Genomic DNA, 24,897 nt, shown 5'->3' on the forward strand with positions numbered 1-24,897 from the left:
AATTCATAAACACCTTTTTAACAATAAACATCAATTTAACAAAGAGGAGCTGAGTGGTATTTATGAAATCAAATGTCCAGATTGCGATAAAATTTATATTGGTCAGACTGGACGCAGCATTTAAAAAACGTTTTAAAGAACACCTAAGCAAAACCTCATCTGCAGTTTAGAAACATATTAATGAACAAAAACATGAAATAGAATTTAATAATGTTAAGTTACTTTTAAATGTGGGGAAATCGAGAGAAATGGACCTTCTTGAAGAGTTGCATATTTATTTAAACAATCACAATAACAAACTTCTAAATGACACAACAGAGCTTAATAATACCCATCAATTTTTAAAATTCATTTAAAATTTAACCTCCCCCTCCACTTCCATTTTACTTTTCCGGCGCAGGACTTTTCCCAAAATTTTATCTCCTTCAGTCCACCTCAAGTTTCTTCACGTCGCAGATGGACTCCTAAGAATAAAACTTTAATTTTTCGATAATTTTATAAAAAATTTCTTCTGTAAGTTTATGCAACTCTTAATTAATTTTTCCAACTATACTAAATAAATTTTCTCCTTTCAGATTTTAAGCAGTTCAATTAATTTCAATTTCTATAAAAACCAGTTTTTTTAACAATAAAAAGTAAGTGGCCATTTTTCTCGATTCCTTTAACATAACACGTGTCTTTACTTTGTTTTAGAATATTTTTAACTAAACTAACTTACCCTTAAGGCCTTTAAATTTTAGTAATGCCTATAATTGACGGTAACTAAACAAAATTAAATTTATGTATAACAATTTTCTTGCTTTAATTTTGTGTTTCTAGTCGTGCCTGATGAAGAGATTTTGAATCTCGAAACATGTTGCACTGATCTTGTAATAAAAAATAAATTGTTTGTACTCATAGCATCTAGATACCTATTTCCCGCACAGAGAGGACGTGCGGGAAACGCGTTTTCCCGCGCAAATGCTTTTTGTTACCGCAACTAACAGGAATATTTAATGACCAAATGTGCATGTTTATAAGAAAAGGTTAATAAGAACGTTTTCTACATTCGTGTGCAGATAACACAGTTTTAAAATATTTAAAAAAATCTATAAAAATCAATTTGCAATCAATAAAATCAATATTGACGTTTTGAATTTCGGTTGATTGTTTCCTGTCAAAAACCCCACATGCAACTCATATAGTCACACAGGGACGTTTTATTCGTTACAAAAAATATTGTACAATACTCATGCGCAAAGGATTTTTCCAGCATTCGCATGCAAATGCAGAACTCACTCCCTTCGGTCGTTCGTTTTGCAAACTAGCGTGCTCATGTGAAAAGCGAGCCTTTCCGCATTTGTATCGTAAATAACTATTTCATTGTTCCCAAGGAGTCTTTATTTGTCACCGAGTTTTTCATGGTTTTGTTGTGGTTTTTTGTAGATATGATTGTGATTAAGAGTAACAAAGTTGTTGACTGAAGATGGGAGTTGATCCCGAAACGTCTCTAACCGTTTAATATAGAATATTTACAGAGGAAAAAGTGGTCTGAATTAAACAATATATAAACGTTTAAGAGAACTGCAAAACTCCTTGAATTCTCGCAACCTCTACGTTCTATGTAATACGTTTATTAATTCAAATAAACCGTCGAATGTAATAAAGACACGCTTGATGAAGATCTTCCCGAATTCAAGGAAAATTTTCACTTTAAATTATCATTCCCACTGAGAGTTTCTCTTTCTTTCCCTCTTTTCTTCAAGATGTAATGAGTTTTAATCATGTATTATTGTGAAATAAATTAAAATTAATTAGTTTAAAATGAACACTTTCTGATATATAAAGTGTAATAAAAATTCTTTTTTGATTTACTGAGGTGATTTATTGAGTTGATTTCCCCTCTACCCAATTTGGTTAAATTCGTGTGCAGTACCGATACCCAGAGTGCTCTTCTGTATCCCGGAACGCTTCAGTATCCTGGTAACATCGCGACCAGAAGGATCTCGGGATACAATCCTAATTTATTTGTGTTTATATTTCACTTTCTTAAATAAGAATAAATTTATAGTTTTGTGAGTTACCATAATTATGGAAATTACGGATTATTTAAAATTAAAGTTAGAAGAAAAGAAAAAACCGTAGGAAAATCTTTTGTATAAAGTAAGAAAATTTATTTTAAACTTTAATAAACTTTGTAAACTTCACGCGATATACAGCGCGTGACCCAGTCTCAACCTTACAATAAGCGTAAAGAAGTATCGTGATACAAACGGCATCGTTCTATACCAAGGAACCCTCTGCACTGTCGGTTAACATCTAGCGTATATAATACCTTTGATAATATATCTGAGATAACCCAGACCAGAATTTCAAGAAATTGCATTAAAAATGACGAAATTTATAGTTTTATTTTTTAACGATTCTTATACTATAATGTGACTCCCATGATGTGGGATTAATAGTAAAGTAAATCCACACTAAAAAATTTGCGATTTATTCATTATTTATGACAAAAATTAAGAAAAATGAAATAACAGTTCAATGTATAGTACCGTGGACCGAGATTACTAGTCACTAGCAGTCACATACCCTCACTAGCAGTGAGTGACCAGCTAACTGGTGTGTTTCATTTTTTCTCTTAATTTGGTCAGGCTTAATTTTGATCATATTTTATAATGAATGAATTAAATGAATTTAATAAAATCTTTTTTATTATCTTTTATTAAAGATGTGTTTGCCGTTTTTAAGTGAACAAAATTTTTACATAATTTGTAGAAAAGCGAATAATAATGTTAATATGTTCAACACAAAAATGTTTCGGAAATTCCTAGAAACAGATTAATGATTCTGTTTGTCTGGAATAACATTATTTCATTTTTATGCCAAGAGAAGGTTTTGTAAATTGAAACAAATGCGTGAAGAAAAAAATTAAGACAAAAAATAATAATTATAATTAATATAAAAACAATATACAGTATGTCCCCGGATCGAGTTACAAAGAGGAAAAAAAATTTATTATTGATTTTTCAAACTTATCTCATCATAAATAATGCGTCGGATATGTTCAAACCACTAAACGAACTTTATATTCTAACTATAGAAGTTAACTAATTAACCCCATTTGTATGTAAAAATTATACTTTTCCTAAATTTCAAATTTTTCAAGTTCAATTTACAATATGTAACCATAGAAACCATAAAAGTTACAACTTATGTTAGTGAAAAATATAAGGACAAATCAAATTAAAATATGGCTAATTGAATAAAATATTTTAAATGTAAATTTATGTAATAACACACTATGTAAGTAATAAATATTATTTATTTGTAAGTGAACAAATCCTCATTCAAACAAATTCCCTCCCAATTCGGCACACATTTGAAGACGAGTTCTAAATTCTTTATAAGAAGTACGAATTTCCGCCAGTGGTAGAGATTCTATCGCTTTAATTATTCTTAGTTTTAATAGTTCTGCATCATCTTATAATGGTTCACTGTAAACAATTTGTTTCAATCATCCCCAAAAATAAAAATTCATAATTGTAAAATCAGAACTGCGTGCTGGCCACCAAATAGGACCATTTCGTTCAATCCATTTTTGACGAAATTGTAAATTTAACCATTTGACACAATGTGTGAATGGTAAGCTGGGCAACTGTCTTGCTGAAAGTACATTGACCGTATAAAATTTAAGGGTAATTGGATTTACATCGCTCCATTAACAACAATGTTGGGAAGAAACAATATCATTTGTTGAAAAGCTATCTGAAAAGCAGCGTCTTCTTCATTTAGTTTCTTTGTCTGCCTCTTTATGGATAATACAGAACCCGTTTCCACATTTTTTTTCATCAGTTTGCGAGCCCCGCATGAAATATTCTTGTGTCCGGATATTTTTGCTGGAATTTTTGTATAACTACACGAAAACATGATTCACTAGTACCATAGCACAGTACTAAATAAATTCTCTCTTTCACGGTTAACATCGCATGAAAAGACTTAATCTCACCAACATAAGTTGTAAGTTTTATGGTTTCTATCGTTACATATCATAAATTGAACTTCAATTTCAATTTTCAATTTGGAAAAAAGTCCAATTTTTACATAAAAATTGGAATAATTAGTTAGCTTTTATAGTTAGAGTATAAAATTCATGCGATTTAGTAGTTTGAACATATCCGACGCATTATTTATGCTGAGATAAGTTTGAAAAATCAGTAACAAAACTTTTTTTCCTCTTTGTAACTCGATCCGGGGACATACTGTATATTCATATTATTGTATATACAGGATGTTTCGGTGACTCCGGGAACAAATTTAGTCACATATACTCGAGTGAAAATGATGACGATTCATGTAAAAAAAAAATTAGTAAAAGTCTTCAAATTTCAAAGATACAGGCCATCAAAGTTAGGAAAGTTTAACACATTTTTCCAAATGTCTTAAACACTATTTACAGTAAAGCGCTGAAATTTGGTACAGTATAAATCAATGTGATGTAAAATCGTTAGGCAATTTATTAGTTGGTTCGGTCCTCGGGAACATTGCTATACAGGCTGTTCCTAAAGTTTGTTTGCTCAGAACTTTTTTATTCTATCATAACCCTACATTTATTTTTGCAGTTTCTAATAGTAAATTTAGTTCCAACTCAAAAATTGCCTAATGATTTTACGTGATATTAGTTTACACTGTACCAAATTTCAACGCTTTACCATAAATAGTGTTTAAGATATTTAGAGAAACGTGTTAAAATTTCCTAACTTTGATGGCCTGTATCTTTGCAATATGATTACTTTTACAAATTTTTTTTACATGAATCGTCATCATTTTCACTCTAGTACATGTGGTTACATTTGTTCCCCGAGTAACCGAAACACCCTGTATATATATATTTTGTTATATTATTATATCCTGCGATATTATAATCTGGCATCAACCTGGCATAAATGACACAATCAGAATTAAAATAGGTCGAATCATATAACTACTAGTTAACTACGTTCCCACCATGGTCTATTTTCGCTTACAGGAGACAACTAAAAAATTAAATAGAGAATAAATAACTTTTATTTATTGCACATCGACGTTTCTTTATTTCTACCTGTACACCCCCAGAACCTTTACGTTGCAAAAACCGCTCGTATTCATCTGCGACGTCTAAAAACATCCATTCGAACAGATGCACAATCGTATCCCGATTATCCCACATGTTCGTATTGAATTAGCATTGTGCCAGTGTGGCAAGGGCGAAAATTACAATAAATAAGCGTAACATCACTACATCGATAAGTTTTGATAAAAATGTTTACACCTTTCCTCAACTACTTTCAGTGATATCAAATAAAATGAAGTTTCAGATAATCACCACTTCAACTTGATAGAAATATGATGAATAACATTTTAATTTCAAGTACTAAACATTATTAAAAGTTAGTGATGTATTTTAAATAGAATCTCGAACAATAAATTTTTTACCAGGATAGGATTGAGGACTATTGAACCGACAATTATTTTTTCATATGTTCATATGTTTCATATTGTATGAAAAAATAATTGTCGTTTCAATAGTCCTTAATCATATCCTGGAAATAAATTTATTGTTCGAGGTGTTAACGGGATTAAAGAAAAAAATCTCCTGCTTAAGTTTAAATAGAATGCGAGTAATTATGTATTTTTTTTAATACAATAAAAATTGTTGTGTTATAGTTTCATATAACCATATATCATGTATGACTTAAAATTGATATAATCCATGTTACCAGTGGAGAAATGAATGGTCAAGAGAAAAGAAAAGTTTCAATGTACTTTAACTGGTTGAATAAATTTTATTTATAATTCGTCTGACTAGTTTCGCCTTACAAGCATCTTTAGAGACTCTACAGTGAAAAATATTTGTTTTACAATATTGTTTTAATCCAAACTTAAACGATTCAAAAGTTAACAATAATGAATGAATTTTAATATTAATTACTTACTCGTTAAAAGTTACATCCAGCTCTTCAAAAAATATTTTTAAGATTGACAGATCATGTTGAAAAACATTTTATAATTCCGAAATATATTACAAATACCATATAAACTTTAAATTTATAAAGAACACATTACAAATTAAAAATGGTTGAACTACGTCGTTGTTAAAAATGAAATGAAAACTCAACAAGCAAGTTATGCGAAACAAGAAAAATTCTTGTATCAGCCAAAGTACGCAGTATATTGAAGAAAGAGATATGGTTAGGTTTGAAATTTTGAAACTTGCAAGTAGGAAATTGTATTAAAAAATTGAAAAATGAATTATATGAAAAGTGAAATGTGAATTGAATTTTAAGCTTTAAATTTGTATGTTATGAAACATTATAAAAGCATTGTTATCAATGTACTGAGTATTTGTGTAAGTTGTCATGAAAAGAAAAAAAATTCATATGTAGTTTAACTTTGCCTTCTATAAATATACACCCTCTATATTATGTATATACATAATGGGCACCAGTATTATAGAATATTGCGGCTCCATTATTTCGATACGGTTTTACCCTGCGTGAGTAAAGTTCTAGAAGGAAATATACCCTTCAATACGCTAAAAGCTTTCTAATGCTGATGTGCCTAGTAAAAGGTAATTTTCCGTCTATAACAAGGTTTAAATTAATACAATTTCGGCACGAGCAACTTGTTCGCTAGGAACTTTTATGAATACCGGTCGCTCCGCAGCACATATCCGCTACGATCTACAAAGCGATGAAAACCAGATAAAATTTTTTTACACTTAACTTATTTTACTGCAATATCTCATTTTGTTTTTAACGCATGATTTTTTATTTTTTTAATTGTTTTTGTAGCGTACACTGCCCACCTTCATATAGAAATTATAACTTATTATTATTAAAATCTTTGTAAATTCGTTGTAATATTTATTAAAATTACTACAACTCTTTATTGGTGACCCTGAACGAAGTTTTTTGAACCTGCAGCAAAAACCAACCTGAGTCCAACCCTATAACCCGACCATTAACAACCAGTTGCCCCAATCAAGTTGTCCCAATCCCTTCGCTGCTACTACTGCGTTAGAAAACTGCTTTGCAGCCCCTACTAGCGACCCGTTATATTTTTCCTTTGGATTTGTGAAGGACGGTTTGTGTAAGGCTTTAGTTATTCTTTCTTAACTAAGAAAATTTAAACAAAAAAGCAGCGAATTACATTCTATATTCTTTATCAATTGTCATATTTGACATCCAACAGTTTTATTTTCATTATTAATATAATTTTTTACAATGGTGGATGCTACCATCGGCGACAATTTTGAATGGACATTACTACGAAATTAACTTTACCGCCTTTTTGGACTTCAAATCCAGCAGTGTGGTTTACGATTATTGAATCACAATTCGTTTTGTCACGGCTGCAAAACGATAAAACAAAATATCATTTAGTTCTAACTCATCTACCAAACGATGTCATCACATTAATTTTAGGCGTTATTCAAAATCCCCCGGTAGATAATTTGTATTTGCCATTCAAAAAAATTTTGATTGACAGACTTTCTTTGAGTGAAGAAAGACGTCTCGATGACTTACTGTCAAATTCTCAAATGGGTGATCAAAAGCCGTCAGAATTTTATAGATCAATGTTGACTACTGCCGGCGGTTCACAGGTAGTCAGCAGAGAATTGCTATTGAGGCTTTGGCAAAAAAGAATTCCGAAGGTGATGTCAGTTGCTTTGTTATCTTCTGGCAAAAATGATGTTGCTGACCTTTTGTCAATTGCGGACAAAATATGGTTCAACAATAAAACAAATAATTTGTCCCACCAAAAAAACTAATACCCAGTTTCAATAGAAAACCATCTTTTTCCAAATTCAAAATTTCGCCAAAATGGGAATCCCAATTTTCGATCAATCCTACAAGTTCGCGTCTTTTCATTTTCGACAACCAAAATAATCTAAATTTTTTAATTGACACTGGAGCCGATGTTTCTGTATTACCTTTTAAATTTTATTCAAATCGAAAACAAGATACCATCTCTTCGCTTTCCGCTGCCAACGGTACAACAATTAAAACCTACGGCAAAAAACAACTAACAGTTTCATTAAATCTAAGAAGGAATTTTCCTTTCATTTTTACCATCGCCAATGTTAAAAACCCAATCATTGGCGCTGATTTCCTTCATAAATTCAATCTTTTAGTTGATATTAAAAACAAGCGATTAGTTGATTCAACAACAAAATTATTTTCAATCGGTTCTATTGTCTATACTAATACACCAACCCCCCTTTTCTATTGAAACTGCATATACAAAACTTCTCAACTCATACCCAAACTTGACATCTACACCAGATTTTTCAACACCTGTTCAACACACAACCACTCACAAGATTATAACAAATTTACACCTTCCTTTTTGTCGTCCCAGGAGATTAGATTCACAAAAATACAATATTGCCAAAAAAGAATTCGAGTACATGGTTTCTATTAGAATTTGCAGGCCCTCTTCTTCCTCTACGGCATCCGCTTTACACATGGTTCCGAAAAAAGACGCTGACGATTGGCGACCATGTGGCGATTACCGACACTTGAATAATGTCACAGTCCCTGACCGGTACCCCTTACCACATATTCAAGATTTTAACCTCCATTTACATGGATGTAAAATTTTTTCAAAAATAGACTTGGTGAGGGCTTATCATCAGATACCTATAGAAGAAGAAGACATCCCCAAAACCGCAATAACAACACCTTTCGGTTTATTCGAATTTACTCGAATGCCTTTTGGTCTGAGGAATGCAGCTCAAACTTTCCAAAGATTTATTAACGAAGTGCTTTCTGGGCTGCATTTCCTCTTTGTTTACCTGGACGACATCCTCGTTGCCAGTGAAAGCGAGGAAGAGCATTACAAACATTTAGAACAATCAACCTTCGAAATGTGTATTTGGTGTAACTTCTCTAAATTTTCTAAGTCATCAAATTTCTGCCGAAGGAATCCGACCTTCTCAGTCCAGGATTACCGCAATTTCGGAGTTTCCAACTCCAACAACATTGAAACAATTGCAAAGGTTTTTAGGAATGATAAATTTCTATCATAGGTTCATTCCTAACATTTCCAATATATTGGGTCCTCTATATAATTTATCGAATACCCTATATTCCAAAAAAAGAAATTAATATCAACATGGTCGACTGAACACGACATTTCTTTTACAACATCTAAGAATGAACTAGCTAAATCTGCCATCCTTGCTCATCCATCACCCCAAGCTATGCTTTCTTCAACAACGGATGCCTCAAATAGTGCCATGGGAGCAGTTCTTGCTCAAACTTCAGACAACGAAATACGACCTTTAGCTTTCTTTTCTAAAAAATTAACTCCATGCCAGATTAATTATTCTACTTTTAACAGAGAACTTTTAGCGATTTATTCCCCGATAAAGTTCTTTAAACATTTTCTGCATGGAAATCAATTCGTTGTTTTCACTGATCACAAACCTTTAATTAATTCAATAACAAAAAAACAAGGCAATATATTTAGAATCTTCAATTGTAAAGCACGGCTTATTTACAGTGACACCCAAGCTTGTAAATAGTTTTTGGTTGGTCGTGTATTGATCGCACACAATGCCGATAGGTTTTAGACAAAGTATCGTCAACTTCTAAAGAGTGGTTTCTAGTATTAACTGCAGTTGTTCTGCTCGTACACCATTGTGGCTAAGCTAGAAACTTATATGTATTTTCTAAGAAGACTATAAGTCTTTGACTATGAAAACTAATAGAAAAAATTAATTAATCGGATTTTCGGTCAGCAGGATTAAAAATAAAACAATTTTTTTAAAATAGCTAATATTTCGATTATTGATTACAATCTTCTTCAGAGAATTTTATTACTGTCATTCCGTTGGATTTGGTTGACAGAATTGTGGAGGAAAAATGGCATTTAATTGCTGATCATTGTTCATGGGACAGACACCTTTTTGCTTGGCTTGAAATTTATCTTTGATAGTTCAATTTTCACCGTTGATAATGTAATTTACCATCAAATAGAGGGCACACCTATGGGCTCGAAAATATCGCCGGTTCTGTCTCTGATGGTGACGGATTTCGCGTTGGATGAGATTTTGGTTAATAACAACTCGGATTTTCGCAAATTTTCGGAGTTTTATCAAAAAGTATGTTGATGATTTGATCATTGGAATACATAAAGATGATATAGATTCAACGTAGAATTTGTTTAATAGTTTTCATCCGAGCATTCAGTTCTCAATTGAGATCGAAAAAGAAAACTGTATTTCTTTCTTAGACACGAAAATGATAAGAAATGAAAATAACATCATTCAATTTGACTGGTTTGTCAAACCAACGTACTCGGGACGCTATTTGAATTACTTCTCAAAACTAATACCAAATTATTATTTATTGTCTTAAAAAATGGTAATGTACCAATTTTCATGGTCATATTGCAAGAGAAAACGAAATATTAGAGAAAAGCGAAAATAAAATATTAACTTTAATCATCTGTATTTTCGTTATTATTAACAATTGGACTAACATAAATTGGGTTAAATCGTAATAATTTAATGTAAGGAATTCACTGTTCCTCTGTATCCCATTAGTAACGGACCAGCCTTTGTATATAAAAATATAGGTAGATACAATTAAATAAAATCGCAGTATATCATAAAATACTTCATCCTTATTAATTGTATAGATATTTTTTAATTTCCAATAATTTTGAAGTAAAAAATTGACAAAAATATCTTTTTGGCCAAGATTTTTAACTAATTCGCTTCTGTGACTTCTGTGACTACACTTACATACCAACAATATGTAATTACAATATAATTTTTAAGAGACAAAAATTTAACATTGATGACTGGCTCAAGCATTAGCACAAGTACAGTGCTAGCGTAAAGTAACCCCCCCCCTGTTTAACTTCCGAACAAATTGAGATATCACTATGAACAAAAAAACGTCAGTTTCTATATTTTATCAGCACAAATATTTTCTTATGGAAAATTTTGCCATCACTTTTAGTTTTTCCGGAAAATAGATTAACTTTGTTTTTTTAAATGGAACACCCAGTATATTATGGTATCTTCCGAAAGATGAAAACAATACGAATCCAACGGTACCTCACAATCAAATATCGGTTTATTAGTTTTTCGCATAAAAATTAAACAAAATGCGGAATTTTGCCGGAAAAACCAACGTATCTTCGTCGACTACCTGTCGAAATGCAATCGGCCAGGTAAATGGTGGACGGTCGGTATACGCTCGAGCTAAGACGGATTTAAAATTGCAAGTTCAATTACTTATTTTTTTTAGAAATGAAATAAAAGTTGTTTGGAAGTATATTAAATTTATGAATTAATCATATTTTATCAAAAAATATTTATAAAGAAAAAAAGTCAATATAAGAAATGAAATTTTCTTATTAAAGATTTTGCTAGTATAGGTAACGGTTGAAAAATTTGCTTAGTGTTGTTATTGAATAATAAAAGAATTTTTTATTTATTAAGAATCAAATATTAAGTAAATTGTTCGATATGATTACCTTGAACTTCTAGGCAGTGGTACCATCTTTGTAGTGTTTCCTCTCTCACACGGCTTAACATGTGATCAATATTTTGGCAGACGTCAATAATTTTTTGTTTTAAATCCTCAATACTACCCAACGGAATTTCATATACCTTGGATTTTAAATAACCCCATAAAAAGAAATCTAAAGGTGTCAGATCTGGTGATCTTGTTGTCCATTAAAATTTTTATCAAGATAATTTCGTACCATTGGCGCATAATGTGGAGGTGCTCCGTCTTGATGAAACACTAGTTCCATTTCAAAATCGTCAGAATTCTGTTGTACAATTTGCAAAAGTCTTGAAAAAAAAACATTTACTTTCTAATGAAATTGAGTGATAACGTCACGATATTCATGTGGATTAACATCACGCCGATGCAATTTTCCACCCAAAAAGAAAGTACATTCATCACTGAAACAAATATGTTTCAAGTATAATCGATTTCGTTCAACCATATTTGTCATTAGCTCACAAAATTCTGTTCTTCTATATCAGGGTCATCTTCTGTTAATTCATGAAGCATTTTTATTTAAAATGGATGATATTTATTCTTCTTTAAGTATTTCCACGTCTTCCAACAACGACACGGAAATATTTAACACATCACACGTTGATGCGATAGCAGCAGACGACATCATGGGCACATTAAATACTTCTGTTAATATCTGACGACCAGTTCTTTTGCGGTCTTCGACGCTTCCAGTTTCGAAAAACTTATTCACAAGCTCTCTTAAATATTTTCGACTAATTGGATGTTCAGGAAATCGTTCCTTAAATTGTCGCCCTGTTTCATGTAGATTTCTGTCAGCACGAGCGAATATTAAAATTGCTTCGATATTGTGCTCTAAACTCCTTCTAGCCATTTTGATCTCGCCTTTCTTTGGTTATACTTGGTCGGGTAGAATTCAAAGATAGAAATGAAGGAAAATATTTGCATGCTGCCTTAAATACAAAATTTCAAAGTACCTACAAACTTTAAAATTGTTGTTATGACAATTTTTTTTTATCCTTTTCTTGTATTGATTGTTTCATAAAAACATTCTAAAAGAATTGCTGATTTTAACCCTGCTTAATCCGAGCGTAGACCGACCTTTAACTGACCGTCCACCATTTATCTGGCCCATTGTATCTCGACAGGTAGTCAACGAAGATACGTTGGTTTTTCCGGCGAAATTCCGCATTTTGTTTAATTTTTATGTAAAAACCTAATAAACCGATATTTGATTGTGAGGTATCGTTGAATTCGTATTGTTTTATTCTTTCGAAAGATACCATAATATACTGGGTGTTCCATTTAAAAAAACAAAGCTGTTCCATTTTCCGGAAAAACTAAAAGTGATACCAAAATTTTCCATAAGAAAATATTTGTGCTGATAAAATATAGAAACTGACGTTTTTTTGTTCATATTGATATCTCAATCTGTTCAGAAGTTAAACAGGGGGGGGGTTACTTTACGCTAGCACTGTATGTAAACTACAGCAAGGATAGCAAAGTATTTCTGCGTATAATTCGTGCTTGATGATCATATTATATGACAAATATGATAAGGTTATTGGGTGTAGCGATCGGTATACCAAAAAAAGAGAACTAAATTTTTTTTTTTTTCTTTGCTATATTTCGACACTAATTGTTTCTTCTACAGGCAAAAAACTAACAAATGTATCAAAATTAACACTCAAACTAGCAATGGCTTACATAAAAAGGAAGAAACTTACAGGTTAGTTGATAAGCGGCACGATTGCGGAACATTTCAACGGTCCACCAAGAAACCGATCGCTACACCCAATAACCTTATCATATTTGTCAATTTTTGCGATCAAAAAAACTCCATCTAACTTATTCCATATATAATATTACTTTAATTGCCAGTTTACTACACACCGTTTGCAATCTTTAGAAGTAGCATTTTTTGGCCATCTATAAACTTATTTCACTAAGGCCAAGGAAACATTTTGTATTTGATTTACGTTAAAAAAGCAAGTGATCCAATTTAGATAATCAGTTTCTTTATTTGAACCGATGACTAAATTTCTTTAGATTAATTTTTCATTACTTAGTTTCTTTATCAATTACATCATTTTTAATAGTGTTTATGTATCTCTATACATATATGTTAGCGGTTTCGACATCCAGAGCCATCTACATATATTACCCCAATAAGTCGAACCGACCGGGGCAACTTGAGCAGTTGGGTAAGATAGACGTGTTAAGTCGTGCCAGGCGACGCAACGATGTTTTTACCGTTTTGTATTTAACAGTATTATTGACAGTTGATTAAATGTTTCAAATTAAACGTGAATGACTTTTATATTTTAAAAACCTAACATATGTATATCGGAAAATGTCAGAGGTCTTTATTCGGTAACCTTTCCCTAAGAAAGTTATGATACCGTAAACCAGGGGTGAGCAACCTTCTTAATCAACGGGCCAATTTAAATTTTAAAATTTTTTGGCGGGCCGCACATCAAGTAACACTTATTAATAATTTACAAAACTTTATTTATAATAAACATTAGGATAAAAAAATATAGAATTTTAAAAAAAGTAAAGATTTCATATATAAATTTTAATGCAAAATAAAAACAAATAAGAAAAGAACAGAAAAACGAATTTACTTGAAATTTTTAATGAGAAATTTGGTACTGTTTTTTCGATACAAGCTGATCAATATTAGCCGGAATCGATGAGGTAGCTACACGTACGCAGCTTTCTAATCATGCATCACTCATTCTCGATCGATGGTCAATTTTAATTAATTTCATCGTTGAAAATAATTGTTCGCAAACATACGTACTTCCGAACAGAGACATCATTTGGTTTGCATTTTTCGTCAAAAGCGTCAATTTCTCAGGGCTGACATAAGATTTATAAAAATTTTCGATGTTTACTGAGAAAAATACATTTTTTAAATCGGTATTATTCTGCATGTCAACCACTTCCATTCGACAGCCTTCGGGAATTGTATCCACATCGATATTAAATGGCGAGGAAAACATTTTCATGGAAACCGCTGTCTTCTTAGTTTTGAACATTTGGAATCGTAATTGAAATTCGTTGATTAAAATGTCTATATATTGTGCGTATTTTTGAGAAGTAGTAACGTTTTCTTTTTCTAAATGTGGAAAGTGAGACACATTATTCTGCAAAAGATGCTATTTCCACAATTTAAATTTGCGCTCAAAGCCCTGAATTTTGTCATACAAATTGTGAATAAACTGTCCTTTGCCTTGAAGTTCCACATTAACATCATTGAGATGCTGAGTCATGTCGATAAGAAACCCAAAATCGCACTGTTCATATCCAAGAACGATTGTATTTCGCTTTTTAAATTGTATACTCTTTTTGACATTGCACCTCTACTAAGCCAACGTACTTCAGTATTAAAATCCACATCGCCATATTCAGTTTCTAAATCTTTCAGGAATTCTTTAAATTCACGGTGATTTAACGCGCGCGACTTTTTTAAAATTGATTACTTTAATTAGTAGTACTATGACCTTTGGCAAACTCAATCTTTTCGCACATAAATTTTCCTGGTGAATTATGCATTGGTTAACGAATATTTCTCTTGACATTGCTCGTGCTACATCTGTCGATATACCAATAACCTTACTAATAAAATTGAAAAATTTTCCAACACAGAGTTTAGTTCATCGTACAGGTCTTTGCGGGTTGTAGTTCCTTTCATTGGAATCAGTGAACACAATTCTTCAGTAATATTAAATTTGGTCTCAATACCACGTAAAAATATAGCCAGTTGTGCTGTATCGCTAATATCGTAACTCTCATCAAGTGCCAAAGAACAGTATTCGAATTTTGCAATGCGTTCACGAAGTGTTGTTGCTATGTTCTCGGACAAGTCTTCAATTCTCCTTGCAATAGTGAATTTTGATAAACTAATGTTTGAAATAATATTTATTTTGTCAGGAAATGCTATTCAGTCAAACATTCTTTTATCTCTCCATCCGCAAAGGGTTTCATTTTTTTCCAGTATTTGACTGACAAAAAAATTGGCCTTTACTGCCATATTTGATAAAATAGCTTGATTTTAAAAAATAGCCTGTTGTTTTCCCAAGTTTTTCTCCATTTGATTAAACTTATCTATCCGGAGTTGTCCTGTTAAGTTTTCATATTGTTGTTCATGTTTTGTGTCGTAATGCCTTTTTATGTTATATTCTTTTAATGTCGACACAGTCTCTGAGCATATTAAGCATACAGCTTTATCTTTGACGAACTGAAAAAATTATCGAATTTCCGCTTTTCTTGAAAATGCCTGTGCTCATCCGCAACCTTCCGTTTTTTTGTTTGCTTTTCCGACATGCTATTATGGATTAAAAATTTGAAAGTAAAAAAACTCTAATATTACCTTTTTGACAATACTATTGCACTCACGCCTTTCAAGAAACACAAGAATTGCTAAAATTGCTAGTTAAAAGCATACCAGTCTGACTAATTGTGTGACACGTCACAAAAAATTGTTTCGGTTTAGTATGTACTACCATTTTATTATAATTAATTTTATAACAATATATGTTTGATAAAGCTTGAAAAGAAAGGTTTTGTTAAATAATCGTTTTGAATAAGTTTATTACTTCAATTAAATAACTCTGGGTTTAAAATTATACAACAAAGTTTATTCACTTGAACCGTTTAAAAAAATTAAATTAAACGAAAAACAAAAAAAAAATCTAATTCTTACAATAAATCCAACGTCTAAGAGATATACACTGCACAATAAATTTAATTAACAACTTTAAGCGAAAAGATAATGAGCAAACGTCGCAAACCACCCGAACTGTTCTCTCTATTGTTAGTGAGTCTGATAAAACTATTGAAAAGTGGATGTGATAGTTGATAATTAATTGGTGAAAAGTATAAATAAATTTTCTTATTATGCCCTATATTCTATTATTATTTTCTATTATTCACAAATTCTTAAATTTAAGTAAGGAAATTACAATAATTACCAGCAATTGCGATTGTACTCATAAGTTTATATCTCAAAAGCTAAAAACAATATTTTGAAACGGACTCCTTTATTGAAAAGTACATACTTTAATTGGTACTTGGTGAAAATTGCATTACAATTTTTCATCTATTCTATTATGTACAAATTTTTAAAGTTGAGCTGGGATGTTGGGAAATATACGAAAATATCGATTTAATACCCCAAAAATAATAAATACGCCCTTCTACTACTACCTGCTAGGGGTGATAATCAATATGCTGAAAAATGCATATGACGATTCAATCCACAATTTCAACAGGGTGTTGAAAGTTAAATTTTTATTTCGAAATTTCTTGATAATTTTGAAACTGTTTGTACTATTAACATAAAATTTGGTAGTTTATGTTTTCGAGCATTTGAAATAAGAATTTGAGACTTCTTTTGCTATTGCTCGTAGAGGGCGTTAGATACATACTGCTCGTTCGATAAATCTAGAAATGACTATTTTGTCAGTTGAGGTATGGTGAGTTAAAACCACAAACCTGAAAGAGCTTTCAATTCCACACAAAAAAGGTAGTCTTGCTTAAATTGTCTAATAGAAAAAATTAATTAATCGGATCTTTGGTCAGCAGGATTAAAAGTAAAACAACTTTTTTCAAATAGCTAATATTTCAATTGTTGATTACAACCTTCTTCAGATAGAACTAACTACAACATTACCAACACCTTTCAATTTGTGGATAAATTTAGGGGCTATAGCCTTCCTCGGGATCATATTTTAATATCTTTAGATCTTGTTAGCCTTTTTACTGTCATTCCGTTGGATTTGGTTGACAGAATTGTTGAGGAAAAATGGCATTTAATTGCTAATCATTGTTCCTGGGACAAAGACACCTTTTTGCTTGGCTTGAAATTTATCTTTGATACTTCAATTTTCACCTTTGATAATGTAATTTACCATCAAATAGAGGGCACCCCTATGGACTCTAAAATATCGCCGGTTCTGGCTCTGATGATGATGGATTTCGCGTTGGATGAGATTTTGGTTAATAACAACTCGGATTTTCGCATCAGTTTTATCAAAAAGTATGTTCATGATTTGATCATTGGAATACATAAAGATGATATAGATTCAACGTTGAATTTGTTTAACAGTTTTCATCCGAGCATTCGGTTCACAATTGAGATCGAAAAAGACAACTGTATTTCTTTCCTAGACACGAAAATGATAAGAAACGAAAATAACATCATTCAATTTGACTGGTTTGTCAAACCAACGTACTCGGGACGCTATTTGAATTATTTCTCAAGTCACAATTTAAAACATAAAATTTCCACCGTATCTGTGATAATCAGTTTTTACAACAAAATCTCAATTTTCTTAGAACAAATTTTGTCAACAATGGTTATCCTCGTAAATTGGTCAACAAACTTTTGTTTTCAACGTATTCACACAATAATATCAACCAGATCAGTTTAAGTAATCCTGAATTAATTAATACAAAGCGTTTCACTTATAAAAAGCTTCCATACATAGGAAGGTTAAGTGACCAGTTAAAAAAAACGTTAAAATATATTGATAACATAAGGATCATTGACTGTTGTGATAACAGATTAGAAAACCATTTTACTAAACTTAAGCATAATACTGATGATAATTTTAGATCCAAATTGATTTATTGTGTTTCATGCAGGGGTTGTGATGGAAAGTATGTTGGTCAGACCAGTCAGTGGTTGAAGTGTAGAATCTCAAAACATGCAAGCGACTGCAGACTAAAAAAGTATAGTAATGCTTTATCCCAGCACGTTTTGCCGCACTCCAAAACATGAATTTGATTTTCTGGATGTAAAAATCTGGGATTCAGAAAGTAATTATCATGACTGTTCTTGAAGATGGTACACATCAATTATACACAGAATGCTATAAATTTTAAAACAGATAGTCAGAACCTTAGCAACATTTATGCTTATTTGTTTGCCGTAGATAGGTTTAACCACAACAATTCAGCCAACTTACAAGGTTCTAGTCCTAATAACACCTCAACTTTCTCCAGTGATATATTTTTTTAGTTTCTTTAATTAGATTTGTATTAATTAATTACAGTTAAATTAAGTAAAGATAAAGATTAAGAAATTCATTATAAATTAAACTAATTATTTGTTTTATGTGATAGAAAAAATTTCGAATTTTGTTGTACTTTTACTGGTTTATTTATATTTTTGTTGTCTAACTAGTTTCGGCAAAAAGCCATCATCAGAGACAACTACAAACAAGAATTAACAATTTTTAATCAATAAGTGAAATTTAAATATGTGAATTAACAATAAAAAGTTTTTTAAAAAATAGTTGCAGTAATGAATTTTACAGGAAATTAACATCGAAAACATAAAGCGGTGAACAAATTAAATTATTATTGTCACATAATTTACTTAAAATAAACGCAAAATTTTTTTTAAAATCTTTAAAGATTTAACTCCGCATGGACGTCTTTTGTGGCAGATGTTACAAGATGATCTGAGTTCAGGTTTTTCTTTTTTAATTTTTCTTCGTAAGAGAACAATATATAATACGCATGTACAAAAATATTTGGTGACGCATTTTAAATTTAAATTCAAACTGGAAAATATTTTGAAAACTCATTTAAATCAAACTATCAAGGACTAACATGAAAATAAATTTTCTGTAGTTAAATGTAATTAAAAATTTATGATTTTTATATAATATTTCATAGTTATGAACTATTATAGTGGAGTTAATAGGGATGTTGGATCTTGAAATGGGAACTTTAAAATATAAAAAATAGGAAGAGGTGTATAAGGATTGGGGTTCGAAAAAGGAAAAGGGGGGAAAGGGGGGGAGGGGGATTGGCCGCTGGGACCCCAAAAAGTGCGAAAAATGCATGCGGACCGGATGCATTAATCCTCTGCATTATGGGGGAAAGGAATGGTTAAATATTAGTAAAGTGGGATTTTTAAAGAAAGTACCTGATCATTAAGGCATTCTAAATCTGTGTTGTTATTCTTAAACTTATCTATTTCGTATTGTTCTAATAAACTAAGTTTAAAACCTTTGTACTGTTTATGTATCAACGTAACACCCTCTTGTATGTCAAGATCATGTCTAAACATTAACATATGTCTACCAAAATTGGAATTATCATGATGTTGGTGTTCTTTAATTCTAGTTTTGATAGATCTACCTGTTTCACCAAGTACTGCATTCTAATTTATAAACACCATTCTGATCTATTAAATTGATTTTGTCTTTGGCGTTGAATAGTTTTTTCTGTAAAGTGTTTACGTTTCTATAGAAAATATTAATATCGTATTTACGGAAAATCTTCTGGATATTATAAGCAACATTACCAGGGAAATTAATTGATCTATATATTAAATTATTATTTTGTGTGAGTGGTTGTAAAGTGGTTGAATTTTTAAGTTGATGTTTTATCTGAAGTTTTTTAATTAAAGAATTTATCTGTGGTATTGAGAAACCACTATTAATTGCTATAGATCTAATGATATTAAATTCATTATTTCTATCTTGTTCAGATAGTGGTGTATATAAGCTCTGAAAGCTGCAGCTTTATGAGAATTATGATGGAAAGAAAGATTAGGAATTACAGTGTCAGTTTGTGTGGGTTTTCTATAAATTTTAAATTCAATTAATTCTCCTTTCTTAATGAGAGTTAAATCTAAAAAATTTAGTTGGTTGTCGCTTTATAATTCCAAAGTGAATTTAATATTACTATGTAAATTATTGATGTAATTATGAAACTCATTAATAGAGACATCATTCTCATTATTCCAAATAATTAATACGTCATCAACATATCTACGCCAAAGGGTTACGTTCTTATTTAGAGGATTGTTAGTATCAAAAATTGTATTTTCAAGATGATTAAAGAAAATATCCGAGAGAAGGCCGCTCAAAGGAGATCCCATAGGTAAGCCTTCGTTATATTTATAAAATTTATTGTCAAACTGACAAAAATTTTGTTCAGTGTATATCGATGTGGATCTGACAAAACGACGTAAGCGCCATTTGTCAAATTTTGCAGTAACTTAATAAAAATGATTGCTATGTATAATTATAATTGAATTATAACGCCAATACATTTTTCATGTTTTGTTTAACTACCATAACCGTTCTAGTACAACAAAGTTAGCAACAAATACTTGGATTTCCAGTAAAAAAGGTTTTCATGTCGCTTAAGTCGTTTTAAGATTACAAATGGCGCTTAAGTCTTAAATACATGTAGTTACGCCATTCACTTTGTATGAAATTGTGATCAAAGTGGTACTTACGTCAAACTTACGTCGTAGATAATTTTTTCCATTGATCACTTGTTGCCTCTTACGCACCTGTATGTTTCGTTGCTTAAGCAAAGTGTTTACTAAGGCCAATTGATTTAGTGATGCGTAACAGTCACAGTGCTGCCAATGGTTATTATTTTTTGAATACTCTATCAATAACTAAATCATACAAATTATGATCTTAATATGAAAAAAAGAATATTTATTCAGTAACATAGTAAGAATCAAAGTAAGAAAAATATAAAATTTTTTCTTATGTACCTACGCAATAACATAAAATAAAAAATACTTTTTTAAACAAATAAAAATTGTAAATGACTCTTTTAACAACAAAAATAAAAATATTCATTAGTGACATAAATAATACTAAACTAAAAATCACATTTTAAGTAGGTATAGACACGAATACAATAAGGTAATAAATTCAGTTCTGCTGGAAGTCTTCAATATCAGTGTCAGGTAAGATGTCCGGGATATTAGCTTTCGTTTTTAATGAAAAATATTCATGATGATATTGGGGCTCTATTACAAACTTTTTACACAGGTCAGTAAGATCATCATATTTGTTTTTATTGATTGGCAATTCAGAGTTGTAGGCACGTTGTGGGACAGCTTTACCCAAGTTTTTAGTCTGGAAGGGGACTTCGTCTGCATTTCCATCGTCCTCCTCATAAGCGTACTTTATTTTAATACTATTTGAACAGCGCTTGTCAAAAAGTATTTCTACTATATCAGATATTTTAATATCAATGCCGGACGACGTTTTAAGTTTTTTATTTGGAATTATGCTCTTCCAATCGAAAATTGCATCATATTTGGTAACAATCACATTATAGGGCTTTGGTTTCGTTCGAGAATTTCTTATTACTGTCGGCCATTCTGAAGGAGCTTGAATGAACATTTTCTTTGATCTTCGTTCGATTACTGCGTGGACACTATCAACTGGCATGTATGTATGCCCGGATACCAAGTAAGTAATTCTGATTGTTTTAATGTTTTCTGACTTGCTGAGAAAATACGAGATCATGCTAATCATATGCTTATTTTTATTCTGTCCTGGACAGTTATCACAAAAAAGATGAATGTTTTGTTTCGCAGTTGCTATATTAGAGTCTAAATTAGATAAGTATGAAAACAGATGCGTGCATATTTCATTTGCCCCTCGTTTTCCATCATTTTCCCCCCATACATAACAAAATGTATTGGAAGATCCACTTTCGTATATGCAAAAGTTATATGTGGCGTATTTTCTAGAGAAGCCTAATAACATACTAGTGCCATGGGGAGTGGTCAACACTTTTTGTAGGTCAAAGCTAGCCACAATAGAGGTCTCATCTATTTTGGTTTGTTTATTTAGAAAATATTGCTTCGCTTTATTTATTTTTTCTATATGGATAAGGTAATCAGCTTCATCCTTTTCTGTTCTTAAGTTTTTGGGTAGATTTTTATATCTCTCACAATTGACACATTTGTCATTCTTAGGGACATGAATTCCTATATTGTACTCCTTTTTTAAAATTCTTTTGAAGCTAGAGTTACTAATAACTTTGCCGGAAATTTCATTGGTATACATAGTATACAAATTTTTAAACGTTTTTATATCCGCAGGAAGATACAACTTAGAAGAAGACCCTCTACAATAATGCGAGGGAACAGCTGGTAACCTTTTAATAAAATTTTCAAGGTCCAACTTCTGATCTTTGGTAATTTTATGTGATGGCTCATGCTTACCTCTCAAGTCTTTCACTTCAGAAAATTTTCCCTCTATGGCGTTTCTTATTATTCTCTGCGTAATTCCTAAAGTTGCAATGAAAAATTGTTGACAAACTTTCTCTTGAACTTGTTCACGTAGAAAATGGTGTTCATATGTTAATAATCTTCTTGAATTTTCATTTGGAGTTCTTTTCCGTTTCACTGGAACCAATTTTATGCATCCATTTATATAGGATTTTTGAGATACGCCATTTCCCATTCTCCAAAAGTTATTGAATAACTCCTGTCGCTCTTCAACGGAAAAGAGATTGCAGTTATTCCTACACTTTTTATCCTTACATGGATTTGGTAGCATTGTTTTAGGGGGAACTGTTCTTCCTTTGTAGTCTTTGTAACGTTTCCCAATAGATTTTCTTCTTTTATTTGTCGCTTTACTTCCCAAGTCGCTCCTCTTTCGCTTCCGCTTTTCAGCTAAATCATTATCATTAGAAAAGTTTAGACCTGATAAGTTATCAGTAAGATGGGAGTCAGATATGTCAGAAGAGTCGGGAGATTGCTGAGAGGTACAGGGCTCGCAGGAGGCCTGGTCGTAAGAGAAGTCATAGGATTGTGGGAGTTTGTCATCTTGTTTCGGTTGACCAGTTTCAGTTTCAAATTCGTATTCCGAAGAGCTGCTACTGTATACTACAAGTCGCTGACGAGCACACTCGTTGAGGTTTTCATTAGATTGTGTATTATCTTCAGGGTTCATTAATACATTTAAGACAGTATTATCTCCAAAATCCATGACAGGAAGTAGCTCTGTCATGACTGCTAATTCATTCAAATTCGCACATTTATTTTCATTGTTTAAGTTTATGAAAATTAAATCATTTTTTTCAAACGATTCTGCAATCCAGTTCTCATCGGGTGCATTAGGTTCTTCGGGAATATTTTGTTGTTTTGCAGTGGCATTTTTAGGGTCTTCCACAATAATAATATTGCTATCTTGGTTTTCTTTCTCCTTTAATACCATGTTTCCGCGTAAGCGACAAACATGAACAGCTATTAACAGGTTTTTTGTGATAAAATTGAGGATTTTCAAGGCAGGTGTTATTATTCAATTGAATGATTAGTGTGACCCAATGTTGTTATACCGTAAAATACATTCATTTAAAAGGTCAAACAAGCGCATTAACCAATTCAAGAACTCTCATAAAACAAAATGCTTTCACTGGCGGTTACGCGGTTGGATTTTATTAGCGTAAAGTGCTTAAGCGACATATTATAATTTTATGAAATTTCTTTACAAAAATGCAGTATACTCCTATAATAATTAAGTTTGGGGTCTTTAAAAAAGAATGATGTTACAACAAATGCAAATAATAAACATAAATACTCACTTACCTATTTAATAATGTAAGCACAAAATCACTAAACTTGTCGGTTACGACCACGCATGAACACTGAATTTTGAGGTTAGGGGCTTAATTTGGAGCTTAAGCAAATTTAATCGTGAATAAAATGCCACGGCTTAATTTGTCGCTTATGAGACCGGTACCAATCGACGCAGCGTACTTCTATTTACACGAAACCGCTAAAACCCAAGTTTTTTAGATTTGGCGCTTACGTCGTTTTGTCAGATCCACATCGATATTTTCAGTAAATTGTAAACATGTTCTGCATCAACCTGATTAATTTTGTTACTTATCATATTTTTAGAAAGAATCAAGGTTTCGGACACTGGTATATTAGTGTATAAATTTGTTACGTCAAAGGAAAGTAAAGTGAATTTGTTTGGTAATTGTGTGTTTTGAATTATGTTAATTAAATCATATATATTGTTTATAGCGAAATCTGCTTTAAATTGAATTATATTTTTGAAAAATTGTATTAAAAATTTAGAAATTTTATAAGTACTTGAATCTATGGAAGAAATAATAGGTCTAATTGGGAAGTTAGTTTTGTGTAATTTGATCAATGAATAAATCAAAGGTGTTTTTGGATTCATTGGTAGAAAATTAAACATAGTAACAAAATGTTCCTTAAGGAAATCTTGTGCTGATTTAACTACTTTTTTAGTTTTAGTGTGAAAACTAGATGTTGGGTTTTTCTTAATTTCAATAAAATTATTTTCATTAAAAAATTTTAAAGTTTTTGAAATATATGAAGGTTTGTCTAAAATGACTAAACCGGCGTTTTTATCAGCATTTGTAACAATCAGTGAATTGACTTTAATTTTATGTTTAATCTTACGTAATGTTTGAATTTCTTCCCAATTAGAAATCTCTTCAGTTTTGGTGTTCTTTTCTTTCCTTTTCAGTAGTTTGATGAGATCATTCCTTAAGCTGTCATATTTGTTTTATGTTCATACGTTTGATGAATTTTTGTTTTACACTG

General features: G+C 31.3%; 1 protein-coding gene across 1 annotated transcript in view; it reads left to right on the forward strand.

The window, feature by feature from the left end:
• Positions 1-1,988: 1,988 nt before the first annotated feature.
• Positions 1,989-24,897, forward strand: part of LOC139431881 (ras-related and estrogen-regulated growth inhibitor-like) — a 70,805-nt gene continuing 47,896 nt past the window's right edge. Inside the window, exon 1 of the mRNA XM_071200122.1 lies at positions 1,989-2,142. The gene's annotated coding sequence lies outside the window, so the exon portion shown is untranslated. The remainder of the gene's footprint in view (positions 2,143-24,897) is intronic.

Source organism: Onthophagus taurus, chromosome 11, assembly GCF_036711975.1.
Source record: "Onthophagus taurus isolate NC chromosome 11, IU_Otau_3.0, whole genome shotgun sequence".
Lineage (NCBI taxonomy): Eukaryota > Metazoa > Arthropoda > Insecta > Coleoptera > Scarabaeidae > Onthophagus > Onthophagus taurus.